At 33.4% G+C, this 18638-nt stretch overlaps 1 long non-coding RNA gene across 1 annotated transcript; it reads right to left on the reverse strand.

Annotated features, from left to right (window-relative positions):
- Positions 1-8455: 8455 nt before the first annotated feature.
- LOC139898629 (uncharacterized) lies at positions 8456-12249 on the reverse strand. Its single transcript, XR_011777081.1, has 4 exons — positions 11816-12249; positions 9747-9798; positions 9193-9511; positions 8456-8770 (listed from the first exon to the last, which is right to left on the reverse strand). It is a non-coding gene; the product is annotated as an uncharacterized lncRNA (long non-coding RNA).
- Between the last annotated feature and the right edge of the window lie 6389 nt (positions 12250-18638).

Consider the following 18638-nt stretch of genomic DNA (forward strand, 5'->3'; position numbering starts at 1 on the left):
CTGTTGATATAAGCTTCAATGTTAGTACCAATGACCTTCAATTCCCAAAACTCCACTTCTAGCCTTTGAATTTGATTCCTTGGGCAAAACTTATCCGTCATCATTCTTTTCACAACGGCCCATGGAATAGCATTAGCAGCATCTAGCCCCACAGTTTGGGCATAAGCGTTCCACCAAGTCAAGGCAAGGCCACCTAGTGTGTGAGTGGCATACTTCACCTTGTCGGTTTCCGCACAGTTACAAATACGAAAGATTGATTCGACTTTTTCAAACCAACGAGTTAGCTCAACTGCTTCCTCATTCCCATTGAAGGATGGAGGCTTACAGTTCATGAACTCCTTGTAGGTGCATGATGTAGGTGGATTCCCTTGATTGTTCCCTTGATTATTGTTGCCTTGGGCGGCAGCAAGCAGTTGTTGAAATTGTGCGGGTGTCAAAGTGACGTTTGGAAGAGTGTTAGCACCACGAGTTGATTGAGCCATGATCTTTAATACATAAAAACAGTATTAGTTGAAGAGTTATGGTGCTAATAAGTTATAAATTGTTTAATAAATGCACAACTTTCTCACAACAAGTAATAGGGAATATATGTAAGAGAAAACAACAAGATGTAGTAAAAACACTTAAATTTTATTAAACATCACAAAGATAACTAACATCTTTTATTACACGGTACAAAAACTAGAATAAACACGAAACGAAACTAAGATAGTAGTTTTAGGCAAAGCCTTTACAATGAATGGAAACACTAATACGAAAATGGAAAACATGTGCTAGAAGGACACTATCTAATGGTACTCTTTGAAGAAATATTCAAAATCCTTCATTGACTTATCTTGAAGCGCTTTCATGTTGACCATTATCTTCCCCAATTGATCTTGGTTCTTCTCGACCTTAGCCAATCGGGCATGAACAGGCGCTTGCTCTTTATCCCCTAGGAGATCTTGAACATCTTTCATGAAACCTTCAAATACTTGGTGCTTTTGCCTTTGGTACTTGATAAAATCAGACATGAAATCAAAGATGCTCTCTTGCTCCTTTTCCAACCTATCTTGGCGTTTAATGATCATTGCCAAGTCGGTGGTGTCTTGTCTTTTAGAAGGACTGGGGATAACACTAGTAAGGGTCTCGGGTTCCTTCCTCTTTAGAGAGTGAGGTGTGTCAACAGGGGGTTTGGATTTGGGTTCTTCCTCCTTGTCATCCCTGTCATAATTTGCATCAGTGCAGGATTCTCCCATAGAAGGAGAGTGTGGAGGAGTAGCGAGCGTGTAAACGGGTGATGTGGGCGGTGTAGCAGGTTCATAAACCGGTGATGCGGGTGGAGTAGTAGGTGTGTAGACCGGTGAGTTAACTGATCCTTCGGACTCGTTGTCGGAGATGATGATCGGGCTAACGCGAGACATCCTAAAAGACACGAAAGAACTAAGTTAGGCAAGTTCTAAGGAAGACGCAAAAGCACGAATTAAAATGTAAAGGAAAGTACTTAAAAATCGAGGCAGGAAAGGTTATAGACCTATGGATTACTAAGGCACCCTAACTAACACATAAGGCACACATAAAATGCAATCCTGGTTCTCTATAACAACCTGGCTCTGATACCAATCTGTCACACCCCCTAAATGGAACCGGGGGTAATCTGTGACTAACCAATATCATAACACAAGTGTAAAGCGAGAACTACTCTATATGAGATGTTTTAATTAAAAATCAATGTATTTAACGCAGCGGAATGTAATAAGTCATTACAATTTGTAAATCCAAAATGTAAATGTAAACTAAATTGTTTTAATGCAATAATGTAAATGATAATATGCGGACTCCAAAAGCAGCAAAGTCCAAAATAGCACACAAAGTCTTTAGCAATCTTCACCTGAGACAAAACATGCTTAAAGAGTCAATCAAAAAGGTTGAGTGAACAACATAGGTTTAATATATAGTTTTAGACGACAAGATTTAGTTATCAAAAGCAAATGCTAAAATTATGATATCGAGACGTAAACAAAGTTACCCCAGGACACCTTGAACTGTCAGTGTCGTTTAATCATTATTATGTAACCAAAGACCAACGGTCAAATGGATAGAGACGTCACTCTCAATAGCGCTATTCACAATAACTAAGCTTGCCTTTATACGTAGCAATTAACGATATCATGGTAGGGATTTAGCATGAATCAAAGCATGTCAGCACAGTTAAACAGTTTTCAGGTACTTGTGTCTAAGCGTAAAACAGTTTGAAAGCAAGCATGTGTCTCACCCCAACAGTTATAAAATAAGTAATAGAGAAAGTTTAAAAAGTGGGGCTATGAAGTTCACCTTATTAGCAGATAGGTATTCCACGCAAGTAGTAAGTACGAAATGTGTAATCGAGGATCTCATCCTAGATATATAATATTCGATTAGGTAATGTCCAATAGACATATAGCTTGTTTATTAATACAGTAAACTATATTAACAGTGACCGTTTTCGAGAAAGTTATATGTATATATGTGCTAATATACTTAGTGTTATAAGTGTTACTACCTAGGTATGTATACATGTTACACCAATATTAGTATTATTAGTTACATTAACTATTCAACTATTGAGTAAGTTATGATTATATATTATGTATATAATTATATCTATGTGATACATACATATATTCTTTATTCATTATTATTCATGTATGTGTTCACTACTATACAATATATTTATATATACATTAGGTGTTACATATAGATAGGTGTAAGATGTTACATATATATATACTCATTACTTTTTATTATTAAGTTTACTAACTTATGTATCTTACATAATGCATATTCATACATACATTCACACGTACATACACATACTTATATACACATACATATACACGTATGCATATATTTACATACACACACACACATATACATACAGTGTATACATGCACATGCATATGTATGCATGCACGTACACCATGATCACCTTACTAATCCATAAACTTAACCTAATTCTTTTAATCAAAATCTTTATACTTAACATAAAATCATAAGTTTTCTTCATAATTACTAGTTACCCTAATCATAACAGCCATAATCATACTTGTTATCACCTTTTAATCATACTTTTAATTATACTTTTACTTTAATCATACCCATTATATTATTACTAATCAACTTTCATTAAACCTACTTTACCTTATTACTCCATAATTATAATTCATACATCTTTTATCATTATCACAATCTAGTTACTACATAAAATCATAACTACTATTAATAACTAATTATAATACTTGATCATAATCCTTTTCAATAATCATAATAATTAACCTTACAACAATTCATAAATCTTTATAAACTTTAAACCTTATTATTCATACTTCAATATTATACTTAACATAATACCTAGCAATACTTATGTGTAATTAAATAAAGACAAGATCACTAGGGTTATTAGGATACCTTAGGGTTTAATGACCAAGAATGATGATGACAACGGTGCGTACAGAAAAACAGAAAGCAAGCAGCAGCAGCAACACGACCCAGACAAGGCCTGTTTGGGTCAGAATCAACATGACAGAACAGCAGTAACCTGGGCTGGTTTTGATCACGATTTGCAGCAACAGAAACAGAAAATAAATGCAGCAACAAGCAGAACAATGAGTGACCTTGGGCTGTAAAAAGGTATCGAATTATTCAATAGAGAACAGAAGAAGACTTACTCAATTTCCTGGGCTGTTTGGTTCGACAGAATAACAGGTACAGCAGCAGTTTTTATTCGACAAAACTTTAGATGGAAAGCAGGCTGGATTACAGGTGATAATTCAGTCGACAAGTGAAAGTTGAATGAGGGTTTTTGTTGACAGGATGGTTGAGGGAAAGCAGGAGGTACTCGATAATGAAACTGGAGAGAAAGCAGGTGATTTGATTGACTGAATGCAGGTGAATCTGTGGTGATTTAATCTGATAATTCACGATAGCTTTTATAGATAAATTTGGTTTCCTAATTGCACTATGATTCTTGGGGATTAAGGAAGAAATTAGAGATAAACTAGGATAAAAAGACTTGGAGTTCAAGCTGCAGAATATACAGCTGATACATATCAGATACATATGATCTTATTTACTTTTTTTATACGGCTTTTTACTTATTTATTTATGTATTATATATTTTCTTTTATTATTATTATTATTATTATTATTATTTATTAATATTGTAAATATTAGGGTTACATTTATTTAGATACATTTTATTTATATATATTAGACCCTAACTTCTATTAATTAACTTTGGTTCTAATTAGTTTGTAGTAATTTTTATAGTTTATACAATATCACTTATAAGTATTTATATACATTTACAGTTTGTATAATAAAGATAATACACAAAAACATAAACTTTATATAACATGAAATATCGATCAAAAGTTAATATTCAATCAACGGTTGTTAAACAAGGTTTACGAGTACATAAAGTCCTATTAATGGAACAGAAATAATAGATATAGCAGAAATGAAAAGAAAAATTGAGGGTTGTCATATGTACCTTGCATGAAACTTGACAATGTGACTAACATGTTATATTAATCGAGTCGTAACGAGCCATAGGACTAATTAAACAACTTTGACCGACTGTGTTTACCGATATTGATACAACCTATTTGTTTAGGTCAAGACTAGCATTTGTTCTTGCACACGTTTACCTTGTGAAGTACCTATTTATCCGTGCACTCAAGGTGAGATCATAGTCCCACTTTTACTCTTTTATACTTATATTTGGGATGAGAAAACATAAACGTTTCGTTTTACAAAGTGAACACAAGTACGAAAACAAACATTCTACGTACGAGTTATAACAAAAATGCCTCAATTCGATTATCATTAGTTACACTTGCCGGGTGTAAGCGATAACTTATGTTGTATGGCCATATGGGTTTGACAAACCCTCATTCGGACGGTTCGCTACCGTTATTCGAATGAAATATATTTTCGAGAATAAGTGTAGGTTTTAACACTATGTGATGGGGTAATGTTAGTTAAGCCTTGATAATTGGGTGCCCGTGATAACAATTTTTAGAATGATTTTTACTATTACTTCAACGTTATAAATCTTGTGGTTCAACTTACTTACTTACGTACTCACTTACTAAACATATGATTTCACCAAAGTTTTCGTTGACAGTTTTTCTATGTTTTTCTCAGGTCTTTGAACGATATGTGTTACATTCTTCCGCACTCTATTTTGATACTTGCTTGGATGTCGAGTATACATGCATACATGGAGCGTCTTTTGACTTTACTTTAAATTGTGTCGCATAGGTTTCATTTGTACTTAAAACATTGTAACGTAACTAGTTGTTGAACTACTTTTGTAAACTTGAAACATCTTTACATTTGAAATGCATGCGACATATTTTTGGTCAAACGTTGTTTTAAAGACTTATGGCCACGTAACGGGACCTAAGTAGCGGCGCCGTCAATGACGATTTTGTCGGGTCGCTACACTTTCTCCTTGATTGGCCATTTTCTGCGCATTGATACTTCAAATTAATTCAAAGTGTACAAATCAATTGTAGGCAACAAGTTTTGCAAACTTTAATTATCATCAATACTTAGAAGTTTTGATGTTAATATTCTTCACATTTTCACTCTTCATTAGTGTCAATGAGTTTGCAACTAGATTAGGATTTTCACAAAGTTCATATGTGTTCTAGACTTTTGAGATCATCATCAACACATGTTTTGACATTCAACATTATTACACTCAATTTGCAACAATGTCATTTATATCATATGAACAATGCTTCTATGAAAATCTAACCTAGATATATAATGAACCCTAGAATTAGTCATTGTTAAATTAACGCATAGATAGGTACTACTACAATCGTTTCCAAGTTGTTCTTCAAGAACAATTTTGATTGTTTGCATCAATTCAAGTTTTGACTTACTCTAGTTAGGATTTCTTCATAACCCTAATTCATCATACAAACACAATTGAATGCTAGGAAAACAAGGATTAATCATACCGAAAGTAGGAATTGAGATTGAAGGAATGGGTGTTCTTCTTCGTGCGGCTGATCTCCTCAGCCGTGTGTAAGTGTGTGTGTTTTGAAGTGGTTTGAAAAGAAATAAAAGTGAGGGTTTAATTTAAAACAGAATCAGACCACGCACGGTCGAATCACGGTCGACCGTGGTGTTATCCATGCAGGAATTTGTACACGTACAGGACAGGAATATGAGGTCGTGTATACGGTCAGCCATGGTGCTGCCGTGGATCCTTCTGATCACTTATTTCTTCACTTCTTCTTTCTTTGAGCGCATTTTGACGATTCTTAGGTTCTATAGAATACTTGAGGACAAGTTTTCTTTACCTAACATTGAATGATTACATCCTCCCGATGTTTAATCATCAATGACCCGTAATATATATATTGTTGTCATCACGGTCGACCATGGTGCGACCGTGCATGCTCCAGTCCAAATTTAGTATCCGTTGTATAGCCGTTTAACTCAAATTTGAACACCACATTTTGGCACCTTTACTCCTTCTAGCACCTGCAAAAGAAACCAAACATCCTATACAAGTACTATATACATTAAGTGTGTGACATTTGGTCTTAATGCATGAAAGTGACTAATCATTCCAAAAGTGGCAAACCCAACATTCTTGGAGAAGTGTCTTGAGTGATATTTTGAGAAATCTCAGTTTGGTCAAGACTTAGTTAATCACTTTAATGCCCTTTGTTCAATTCTAAAGACTAGTCACTATGTCATTAACTTTCTAGTTTCAATTAATCACAAGTTATGTTCTTTTTTAGTTTAGTTTAGAGATTAATTGAATAATGTCTCTATAATATAATCATGAAATATGTAGAGACATCAAAGTTAAGTCTTAAGTAATCACCCTTAGTTACTTAGACTAGACCAAATAGACAATTGACTATACTTTCATTGTGAACCATTTTACACTTAATCTATTGGAGTAGGTTAGTTGCTTGAATCCTAACTAGTGAGCACATAGCAAACATATTAATCAAGTTGACAAGTTTATGAGTATTAATCATATTGGCAAGTAGCAAGTAATACTCACATAGCAAGAGATAGTTATTCTAGGATCAATCATATAGATACTTGCACAACTTACAATTCAAGTTCTTAACTAGTTTAATTGCAATATAACATATTGCTTGATTAATGTGTAAGCACACATTAATGTCCAACACATGTACAAGGGAAGAGCAAATCTCTAGTTGGGACTTGGTGATCATCCTAAATGTATCTAAGTGTGTTTTAGGATTACAAGTCATTACTAGTTAACCTTGAGAGCATTGTTCCTCATTTAGCCTTAATTAATCACTAAGTCATTTCTAATAGCAATTATTGTTCTAGTGACATTGGCTTAAGTGTGTTGGTACTTGATGATCATACTAAGGATATCTAGATAAGAATTAAGATCTCAAGTTGTTGATTAACACTTATGTGTTATGCCTAATCTTGGTTAATTTGTCATTAAGATGTCATTAGGCGTAATTAATCACAATTAGTGTTTTTATGACCAAAACTCAATTGAGTATGGAGAAGGCATATATTCTAAGCATGTTGAGAAATGTTTCATGAATTATAGATGTTGGGAACTAGTCAAACTTTATTTGGTTAAAAACGGTAATAGAGAAAACTGCGGTCGCACTGCGGTTGACTGTGGTGGCGACCGTGCAACTTGTTTTCACAAAACTGCGTTGCAGTTCAGTTTGGGGTTTCACGGTTGGCTATGCGGTCGACCGTACCTCGACCGTGTATTTAGCTGAACTTTTAATTTCATTCTTTAACCTATGTTTGACTTGGTCGTTTGCAAGATAAAGTATGGATTAGTGATCTTGCGTGCTTTATGTTAAGATGTCAGTCATCACGTATGCATATGTATGTGTCATCATCAAAACATATTCTTTTGGTTAATCATACTTAAGTTTATCATTTAGTGCATTAACCCACATTCAACCAACAAGCTTTTTTCCCGAAGATACGACAAGTCACAATTTCATGAACCAAATTAGGTTTTATAGATGCAAATGAACATACCTTGAAATTGACGGGAATTAATTCAAATGAAAATACGTCGAAGTACTTTGATTTTCGATCATATGATTGAAGATTAAGAATGGCAGTAGTGGTTTATTCTAGAACTATATATGATAAATGGATGTCAATAGTTCCAATTGAACCGATCGCCGCAATTGCTTCGATATAGTAGTTGTGTATGATCGAATTCATCTCAAAGTGGTGGATTGATTTTGTGAAGCCTAACGGGTTAAATAAGATTTTAGGCAATCTACACTTTTGAGATTTTATTAAAGGAATCTTTTATGTATAAAAAAAGATCATTCAAATCCTAAATAAATACAATAAATGCAATTAATTTAAATTCATCCGTGAATGGCTTGTCTTATTTTAATTTGATATAAATATATTTTACACTTGGGTTTAAACATATTTGTATTAACATGATGCATATAAGGTTAAACGTTGTACAAGTTTATAAGGAGACAAAAAGCATATAAAGATGAGGAAACAAAGTTGAAGATACACAAGATGTAAATAAAGTTGTTTTGATAGCAATTGTGAATGCAATATAAGTTTATAGATACGCACTTATCCATTTAATGGCTTGCCACATTACACTTCCGAACTTTGAGGTTGTGGTGGAATTATTCTCCTAAGATTCAAAGTAACATGTCTCATCTTAGGTATCTCCATTCTTCAAAAAATGGGATCAAATTCTTATATATGGATGCAACGATCTGTTGCCCTGCACAAAAGAATTTAAACCCATATTAGTAGAACAATATAGTCGAACAACATCAGCATTCAACCAATATTACAAATACCAACATAAATATACAACAAATGAGTTAATTTAATTACATTATTATATAAAAACCAGTAATGTATAAATAACGTTTCAACTGTTACTATTTTTTTCTAATTTGTGAAATCACAATCTAGATATTTCTTACAATATTTTCACAATAAATAATTATTATTGAGAAAATATTGTAAGACATGATTATAATTAATGCACTAATTATTTATTAGAAAGTGTTTGTTGGTCAAATTAACCGAGGTCAGTTTCAATTTGTTTTAAGACAACGATTCGACCGAAACTCATTTTGACTCGTTAAGTGGGTATCATTTTTACCTGCTATATAATCAAAGGAAATAAAAGGATACCTGCTTGAAAAATAATTCAAGGGCGGTTTGCGCACTTAAAAACTGCTGGATGAAAGCATTAATTGACTCCGTCTGAAACGGACTTGTCATTACAGCAAAGAAGTAACATCTTAAGAATGGCATCGCCAGATCGTGCGTGAAGCATATAGGATGACACTGTGCTTGTTTCCATGGAGTCTATACGTATCAACCACTTCTCTCCATCCCAATTCAAATTCTTCAACCGAGTGAAAAATATAGAGTACATGAAGGAGTAGTAACTGTTTATTGGATTAAACATTTCAATTTTCCCCATAGAAAACAGTTATATGGGTATAACCTGTAAAATACAAATAAAAACTGAACATAGATAATAAAAAATGCAAGCTTTAGTGTTTTACCATTAGCCTCCCCAGAATTTCCATTATACAATTGATGTAAAGTAAATGAACGATCGACGACTCGACCATTGAATAACAAAAAAATCAAATTAAATGTAAATTGGTAATACAAAATTAACATGTAATACTACAAGTCAGTAATTATATGATTATATAAACGATAGGAATGCGTACATGAAATTTTTGGAGAGTTCGTACCAACCATTAAAGGACCCTGTGAAATCACCTGAAACATACATTAATTGATATAAGGAGAAATCGAGGAATCATAATTCATAATAGGTGATTATAAATAGTCCGTAATCGAAGTAGATAATCAGCAAAAACGCTCACACATAATCAGATACTTAATCAGCAAACTTACACATGACGATACATGTTTTGTACGATTAGACTTGCTACTATTTGTATGGTTAGATCTTTCACGCTCATGACATGCATAACAAAATAAGTTTGTGTAGACACCATAAATGAATAAATGAAGAGAATAATTTTGGTTGAAAAAACACAGATGAAGTTACATACCAACAAAGAACCTATTAGCGAACAAACTCCAAAGTAACACATTACGTGTGTCTCACCATATAATCGACTACAATGTAACACAAGTATAAATACAGCTACTAACACCAGTTCCCCATATAGGTCCAAGGCTGCAAGGATCATAAAACAACTATATACAGTTGAAATTTTATATTTTAATACATAAGAAAGGTTACCAAAGAAGAGGTTCCAAGATGTGCGAGTTTTGGAACAGATCGAAACTGGATGCATTTTGTATGGGTTAACACCAGTCTGGTTAGATAAACCAAAACACTTGTTGTCCTTGATAATTTTCGAGTTCCGTAGAACTATTGTGTCGTATATGATGATGAAAACTATATTAAGAAAACAGAAGGTTTCATTGACTGAAATGAAGTTAAATTCCAACCCATTTAATTATTTCCTTTTAAGCTAACTTTTTAATTTTTTATACATTCAATTGGCTATAACCAAAGCATAACCCGAAGTGACACATACTCAAGTAAATTGCTCAATAATGCTACAAACGTATGGAAACATAGTCATAGAAAATGAATGTCATTAACACTATTCCCGTTATCTTTAACATTTAAGTCTACACATCTACACAAATAAATAAATAGAGGAACTCATTGACTACCATGCCTACCATAGAGGTTCATATGAATATGAATATCCTCCCCTTATTGGGAAAAAAGGTCAAACTTTTCAGTAGGAAAACTTCAAATGCAATTTCGACATCCAATTTGAAAAGCACGAAAGGATTACGGAACACAAAAATTGACCTTACCCGTTACTGACTTGTGTTCTGCATTTCATGAAACACTTTATAAGGATTGTAAAATATTAATTAGGCTTGCAATATATCCATACAAACAATTAGACATACATCTATGTAAGCATCAATTGACATCTATCAATTTACCTTCTTTTTTTTTGTAACCTGGGTATCCAACTTTTTTTTAACTGACTAATCTCAGGGCGACTTCCCGCTTTGCGAGTAGCCCGGAGTCATTGCAGGCGAACCTCCGTGGCCATGAGGAAGAATAACTTTGTGGGTGCAAGGAATCAATTGACCTTCTGAATAATAAAATAAATGGATCATTATTAGTTTTGAACTTACCCGTTATCGACCTTCCTTCTAATTGACATTTCATGAAACAGTGTATAAGCATTTGAAGATATTTTTCTACCCGTAAGTGTTTCCACCTTACTCAATGTTAGCAGTAACAACCTTTGGGTCGTAATCAAGCATAGAAAAATTGACCCATACAAATAATCTTGTACATAAAGTGGTTCTGCTCAACAACACATCTCCGACCCATACAAATTTGACTTTACGTGAACTAACCCAAAGCTCAACCGTTCCAAACTCATCCATATGAAAGAGAAATAAGCTAATAGTCAATTTTAATGCAGTTAAATTGCAGAACACATGTACTGAAAATTGAGGATTATAAATAGTAAACCAATTTTCAAAACATAATTTCCGAGAGAGATTAATTGACACCTATAAGTGAATATAAAATTGACGATTAACAAAATCCATCCTCAAGAATAAGGAAATCGAAACACACATTTAGGGTAACACAAGATCAAGTATATTCAATTAAGTCACATCAGATTTAGAATTCAATTAGCAAGTATTTCATATTTGTACAATTAGGTCAAAAATATATACAATCTAATTAAAATAGACAATATAAGGAGAAGTAACAAACCTCACGGTATGATAGATGCAAATGTTGGGAAAATATGGATGAACCCTGGATCTTATGCGACACTGACATCATCGATTTGGGTAGAAGATAAAGAGAAGCAATTAATTATAATCACCAAACAATTTTTTATGTTCAGATCAAATTTTTTGTCGCTTCGTGATACATATTCGATGGATTTCTCTGATTTTTGGTTCGAAGAATGATTTCAGTAGGCTTTTGTTTATGTAATTTGGTTTAGACAGAGAAGACGTGATTTTTTGCTTATGTAATTTGGTTTGAACGTCGGATTGAGCAAATCTACACATCTATGTGTGTATGATGATGAAATAGCACTTTTTCTACCGTCCTGATTTCTGGCGGATTTCTTATGTAGGAAAAATCTGGAAAGATCACAATTATGAAGTTGGTTAAATCAATTGAAAAGGGGCCGCCCATTTTTTTTAATTAGTGATTGATGTTTCGCGAGGTGTATATAAAATACTATTAAATTTTACAAGGAAATACTATTAAATACGATACAATTTTACACAAGATATTTATTTATTTATAGAATGAATATACTTAAACCTTGCTACAACACTTATAGGCAGTGTACCTAATCGTACAGTAGTGTAGTTTTTAGTAAGTCCGGTTCGTTCCACAGGAAAAATCTTTAAACAAAGCTTAACGCTATATTAGTTTACTTTTATAAAAATACAAATATATATACAAGTAATATTATTATTATAAAGGGGGGTTTTTACCGTTTAATGACCGGTTTGTCGATTTTAAAACTTTAGTCGCAGTTAAAACCAAATGTAAAATATTAAAAATAAATACAGGACTTAAATTAAAGCGTAAAGTAAATAACGATAATGAAATTGCGAATAATAAAAGTGCGATAAAATAAAAATACGATAATTAGAAGTGCAATTAAATATAAAATAAAGGAAATTAAATATGAAATAAAAGAATTATGCTTATTTAAACTTCCGTAATCATGATGTTTGACGTGTTGATTTTAGTTTTATGCCCATGGATTAATTGTCCTTTGTCCTGGATTATTTAATATGTCCGTCTGGTTTTTGTCCATAACAGTCCATCAGTCATAAATATAAAGTGCGAGTGTCCTCGTCAAATTATCCTTATACCCGAAGTTAAATATTCCAACTAATTGGGGACTTAAACTGTAACAAGATTTTAATACTTTGTTTAATAATTACACCAGGATGTCGACTGAGTGTAACCCGAGGTTTTAATATTTTGTTATCAATTATACCAAGTGTCCTTGTACATAACTTCACCCCTGTTTTAATTATTCTAGTGGCTATTAATCCATTCCCGTGTCCGGTTAAATGAACGATTATTCGTACATATAAATACCCTGCCCATCGTGTCCGATCGAGTGTAAATGGTTATTTATAGGGACGCCCGATTGTAAATCTTTATATTGACATTAACAAACTATCATTTAGTTAAACAAATATAAAGCCCATTAATAGCTCATAGTCTAATTTCCACAAGTGTCGTTCTTTTATTCAAACCCCAATTATGGTACAAAGCCCAATTACCCAATTTTAGTAATTAGCCCAACATCATGATTACTTCGGATTAAATAAGCATAATAATAACTTAGCTACGAGACATTAAATTAAAAAGGTTGAACATAACTTACAATGATTAAAAATAGCGTAGCGTTACACGGACAGAATTTCGACTTACACCCTTACAACATTCGCTAACATACCCTTATTATTAGAATTAAAATTAAAATTAAAATTAAAATTATAATATATATATATATATATATATATATATATATATATATATATATATATATATATATATATATATATATATATATATATATATTACGTTTGTAAGATAGAGAGATAGGATGGATTTTACGTTCACCAAACTGCGAATTTATAGGCCTGTGAACTGAAAAAGGAGCTCATGCGATCGCATGAGCTTTGCTCTTCAAGGCCATGCGATCGCATAGCCAGCTGGGGAGGCTCACATTTGGTTGTTTTCTTCTGCCGACAGTTTTATAAATAAATATAATATATTAAATAATTATAAGAATTATTTAAATATTATATTATATTTATGTGCATAGTTGACTTGTAATTTTTAGTCCGTTGCGTCGAGCGTTGAGAGTTGACTCTGGTCCCGGTTCCGGATTTTCGAACGTCCTTGCGTACAATTTAATATCTTGTACTTTTTGTTTTGAATCTTGTACTCTTGTAATTTTGAGACGTTTCTTATCAATAATTGGAACCTCGTTCATTGTATTTTGTACTTTTGAGCTTTTTGGTCGTTTGCGTCTTCAATTCGTCGAATCTGTCTTTTGTCTTCACCTTTTATTATTTAAACGAATATTACTTGTAAATAGAACAATTGCAACTAAAAGCTTGTCTTTCTTGAGGAATAATGCTATGAATTATATGTTCGTTTTTAGCATTATTAAATATTCCCACATTTGAGCGTTGCTTGTCCTCAAGCAATATAGTCTTGAAATACAAGAATCACTTCTTTATTCTTCACACTTTGTACATCAGTGATTTCTATACGGCGGTATAAATAATGGTAGTAACGATGTGGTTTACAGTCCCATATGACTATATAAAAATTTAGATCCATTAAGGAAATTGGATCTTTATAAAAACATTTGATCTTTTGAAAATTAAATCTAGTTTTTACCCTAGATAAGTTTTCCGGAATAACCCTTCACCGGTGTTTGCAAAATATTTTTGTGGGCTTGGTGGGTTTCAGATTTGAAAATTTTAGCTCAAAACTTGCGGTTTTGTGTCACCCACTTGCTAACCTTGTATTAGGAAAGCAACACGTCCAGTTTACTTGTCCTGTATATTACCTTTCGATAAACTACCGTCCGGTTGTAAAGGAAAGCGTTGAACAAGCAACTGTTAAGGCAATGTCCCCTGACATGCTTTTAATTATGGTCTATAACGTGTCGGACGTAATTACTATCCTTGGTAGGAGCAATAGTAAAGCTCACCCTTATGATTTTTCGGGCTGGTACAAGGTCCTGTCTTCGACCATGCTATGCAATCACCGTTCTTACGGTTGACACCCGATTTGGTTCAGGTGACCTAATGAATTCCAAGTGAATTCCTAGGATTTTACGTTCAATGGTAATGAACGCATTGAAAATAGGGTTTTCAGAAAACAAATCGGTTTGTAATTTTGATCAAAATATTTTCTCATTCAAGCTCGAGTTTAGATATCATTGAATTCCATGAGTTTGAATTCTCAATCTTTAAGGTCAATCTCTAGGATTGAGTAATATCAGGCTTAAAAGCTGATTTTTAATCTTTAAAGAGATTATCCTTTCTGGGGATCTGATTCATTAGTCTTATCCAGCTAATTTGCACGGTGCCCCCCCCATTTTACGAGATAAATCCTTCTCATGGTTAGGATAAATCTGACCACTTGACGACCCTGTTTGATGCTGAGGTCCGTGGATTTCCTGCTGATTTTAGTGATGACTTTTCTAGGTTTTTCATCAACCTACAGCTGGTCTGGATGACAACTTCATGACCTAACTCAAGAAGCGCGTTTCTTTTTCGGAAGACTTTACTTCCTTTTAATGATGGAATTGATTCATTGTGTAGATCTATCTCTTCTTTTCTTTCATCGGGTAAAATAGTTTAGTTTAGTCCAAAGCAAAAGTATTTTCAGTTATTTGTTACAGAAATATGTGACATATGTTTAAGATAACTTGATAATTTTTCCCACACTTGGCTTTTATTTTCCTTTTTATTGTTCTCTATTCCATTTTAAATGAATTTTAACATTTTGGTTTGTTTCTCAATTTATGTCCTTTCCGAGGTAACAATAATTCGGTGTTAACACCTAGTTTTATCGTTCATAAATATGTATAAACAAGATTTTGAGTTCATTTAATTGAAAATTTTGAAAAATTTTACTAGAATTGGGTAGTCAGTATATAAGACTAGGGCTGTTCTTTATTATCAGAGAGCACTAGATTCTAATACAACTACTACGTTACTAGTATTTTTAATGGTAACCAAGTGTATAAAGATAAAATTTTTAAAAATCCGAAAGAATTTAACCCCTTCCCACACTTAAGATCTTGCAATGCCCTCATTTGCAAGAAATCAGTACAATTTAAATTATTGAGGGTGATTAGCGTAGAAATGATTAAATTTTACCAAAGTTTCCAAACATATTGGCGTTTGTTTGCTGAATGATAAATGGTGCATATCATTTGTTCATTTCGTCTGTTGTTATATCACATTTATTTGTCATCTTGTCGTCAAAATTAGTAGCTTTTGCTGAACTTAATGCCAGTCTTTGAAAATGCGCTGTTTTACCCTGTTTTGTACAATCGACAATATACATACATACAAATATAATCATGCATGGCAATTTGAAATGGGACTTAATATCCCACTTTCAAATTCTAAATATGAAATATTAGTACACAATAATAATAAAATAATAAAAATTACACAAATATATCCAATAACATAAGTTTAAACATGAAAAAGTCAAAAGATAAAAACGTAAAAATCATAAAAATAACCAAATGGAACTAAATCAGTCTGAATAGGGGTTCCAGTTCATCTCATCAGGTGGGTTCCATTATTGGTTATAGGTGTTCTGATAGGCTTGGTTTTAGTCATACCGGTTAAAGGGTGGTCGGATATCGGGGCTATGTGGCGGAAAATGAGCAGGTCGCGTAGGTACATAGTTATTTGGTACCTGATATGATAGCTGGCTCATGATTTGGTGCTGATGAACTAACCAGCTATCGTGTTGGCGTCGCCTATAATCCTCGTATACTCGCTCGGAGTTCCACTGCTCATACATACTATGTCTTGTCGCGTTCGTCATTGCTTCCTCATCTATACGAACGTGGACGTCAAGAATAGCATCTTGAAAGACATCCCTAATGTCTTCCGCCTCCTCCATTTCCTCGTCTGAGCCTCTCTCTACCTGAGGATGAGATCCCTCATAGGGTACTGCCTGGTTACGTCTACTTTTCAATACCTTAGCACCCACATAAACTTTTAATCCTAAGGGCTCAACCTGTTCTCTACAAATCTGTAATGGACCCCCTTGGTTCCTATCAACACCTAAATACTCTCCAATGAGAGTAACAAAAATACCTCCTCCTATTATACTCCCGTCCTGCATTCCCTCTACCATTTTAGATAAATAAAAAGCAACACAGTAAGGGATATTGACAAAGCTTCTAGGATCCCGAATACACTTTAGGTAGAATAAATCATATAAGGTAATTTTTTCTTTATTATGACCTCTTTGTGTAATCGAGTTAGCCAAAAATCTATGAATAATACGAAGCTCGGCTCTGTCAATATGTGTATAGGAGTGTCCTCCTGCTCGTGTAAAAATATCAAAATGTGACATACGCCTCCAAATGGCGTCGGCGTCAAAGTTACTATCTACCCGTTCACCATAATGAATCAAGTTTGTACAATCGGGTAATAGCAACTCACCAGGAGTATATATCTGTAAGGCCCTGGCCATGTCCAGCATGGACATTCTGTACATCCTACCGCCAAGGATAAACCTAAGAAATCTTCTATCATCTATTCTAACTATATTTGTATCAAGTGATACAGTACTCATCAACTCAACACACCATTCCTTATATACAGGTCTACGAATGGTGAAAAGACGTTCCCAATCTGTAAAAGAAGAACTGCCATACCTTTGAACTAAAAGCTGTCTAACACGGTCAGCTAGATGGACCGTTTCCAAAGGGGCCCAATCGATTACCCTTGGCACCTCTACATTTTTTGTTACCAATTTGAATTTGTTCCTTTGATATGTCTCGTAATCTCTCCATCTTCTATCAAATCTCAGATTAGGATGTAGAGTGTGCTCAGGAATCGTTGGGAATTCTACTGACGGCCTCATTGGGAATACTATGAATTCATCAACAAACTGTACCGGATCATAATAAGGTATGTGCTGATCAGGCTGTTGTTGTTGTTCCTGTTGTGGTTCTTGTTCGTGTTGCATTCCTGGTTCTGGTTCTGGTGCTGGTCGTCTAGATGATGATGCTCCTGAACCTCCAGTATCGGCTTTCTGCAAAACACATTAAACACAAAATTTGTGCATCCAAATATTCATTAGTGTTAGAAAAATAACAACTTAAAACAATCACTATAACATGTTAAATCAAAATTAAACTTATACACATTTTCAAAATTTTTCACAATTCTACACTTTTCAAATAAGCACATATGAAAATGTATACAAAATTCATAAGCATTTAACTCAAATAACATGTCAAAATATTCATTACTAATAATTAAACAAGTCTCAAATGGCAAATATATCAAATTAATCAAGTTCATGAATTTTGGACTTAAAAAGTCCACTTTAATCTCCAAAAATCATGTTTAGGATCATTGTTTGGATCATTTAACTATCTAAACATGTTACACTACTCAATTTAGCAATAATTCATGACAAAAATCGGCCATAACCTGTTTATATCAAAAAGCCCCAAATTGCTCAAGAACACAAACCCTAGATTTCTAAAAATTTTGAAGATTTTGGCTTCAAATCATGTTAAATAGCATCAATCTAGGTTATACATGCATAAAATACTAACAATTTAACACTAATTATACTAGAAATTACAAAATTGCATTAGGTAAAAAATTGGTAATTATCACAAAAACTAGGAATTTATAGAGTTTAGGGGTGTAATTTTTACCAATTTGCTGAAGAATGAGAATCTAGGCATGATTAGAGCAAGAATTTTGATGAATTACGGTGGAAAAATGGCGAAAATTGGTGAATTTTTGGGTGAGTTTCGTGA

This window comes from Rutidosis leptorrhynchoides, chromosome 3 (genome assembly GCF_046630445.1).
Source record: "Rutidosis leptorrhynchoides isolate AG116_Rl617_1_P2 chromosome 3, CSIRO_AGI_Rlap_v1, whole genome shotgun sequence".
NCBI lineage: Eukaryota > Viridiplantae > Streptophyta > Magnoliopsida > Asterales > Asteraceae > Rutidosis > Rutidosis leptorrhynchoides.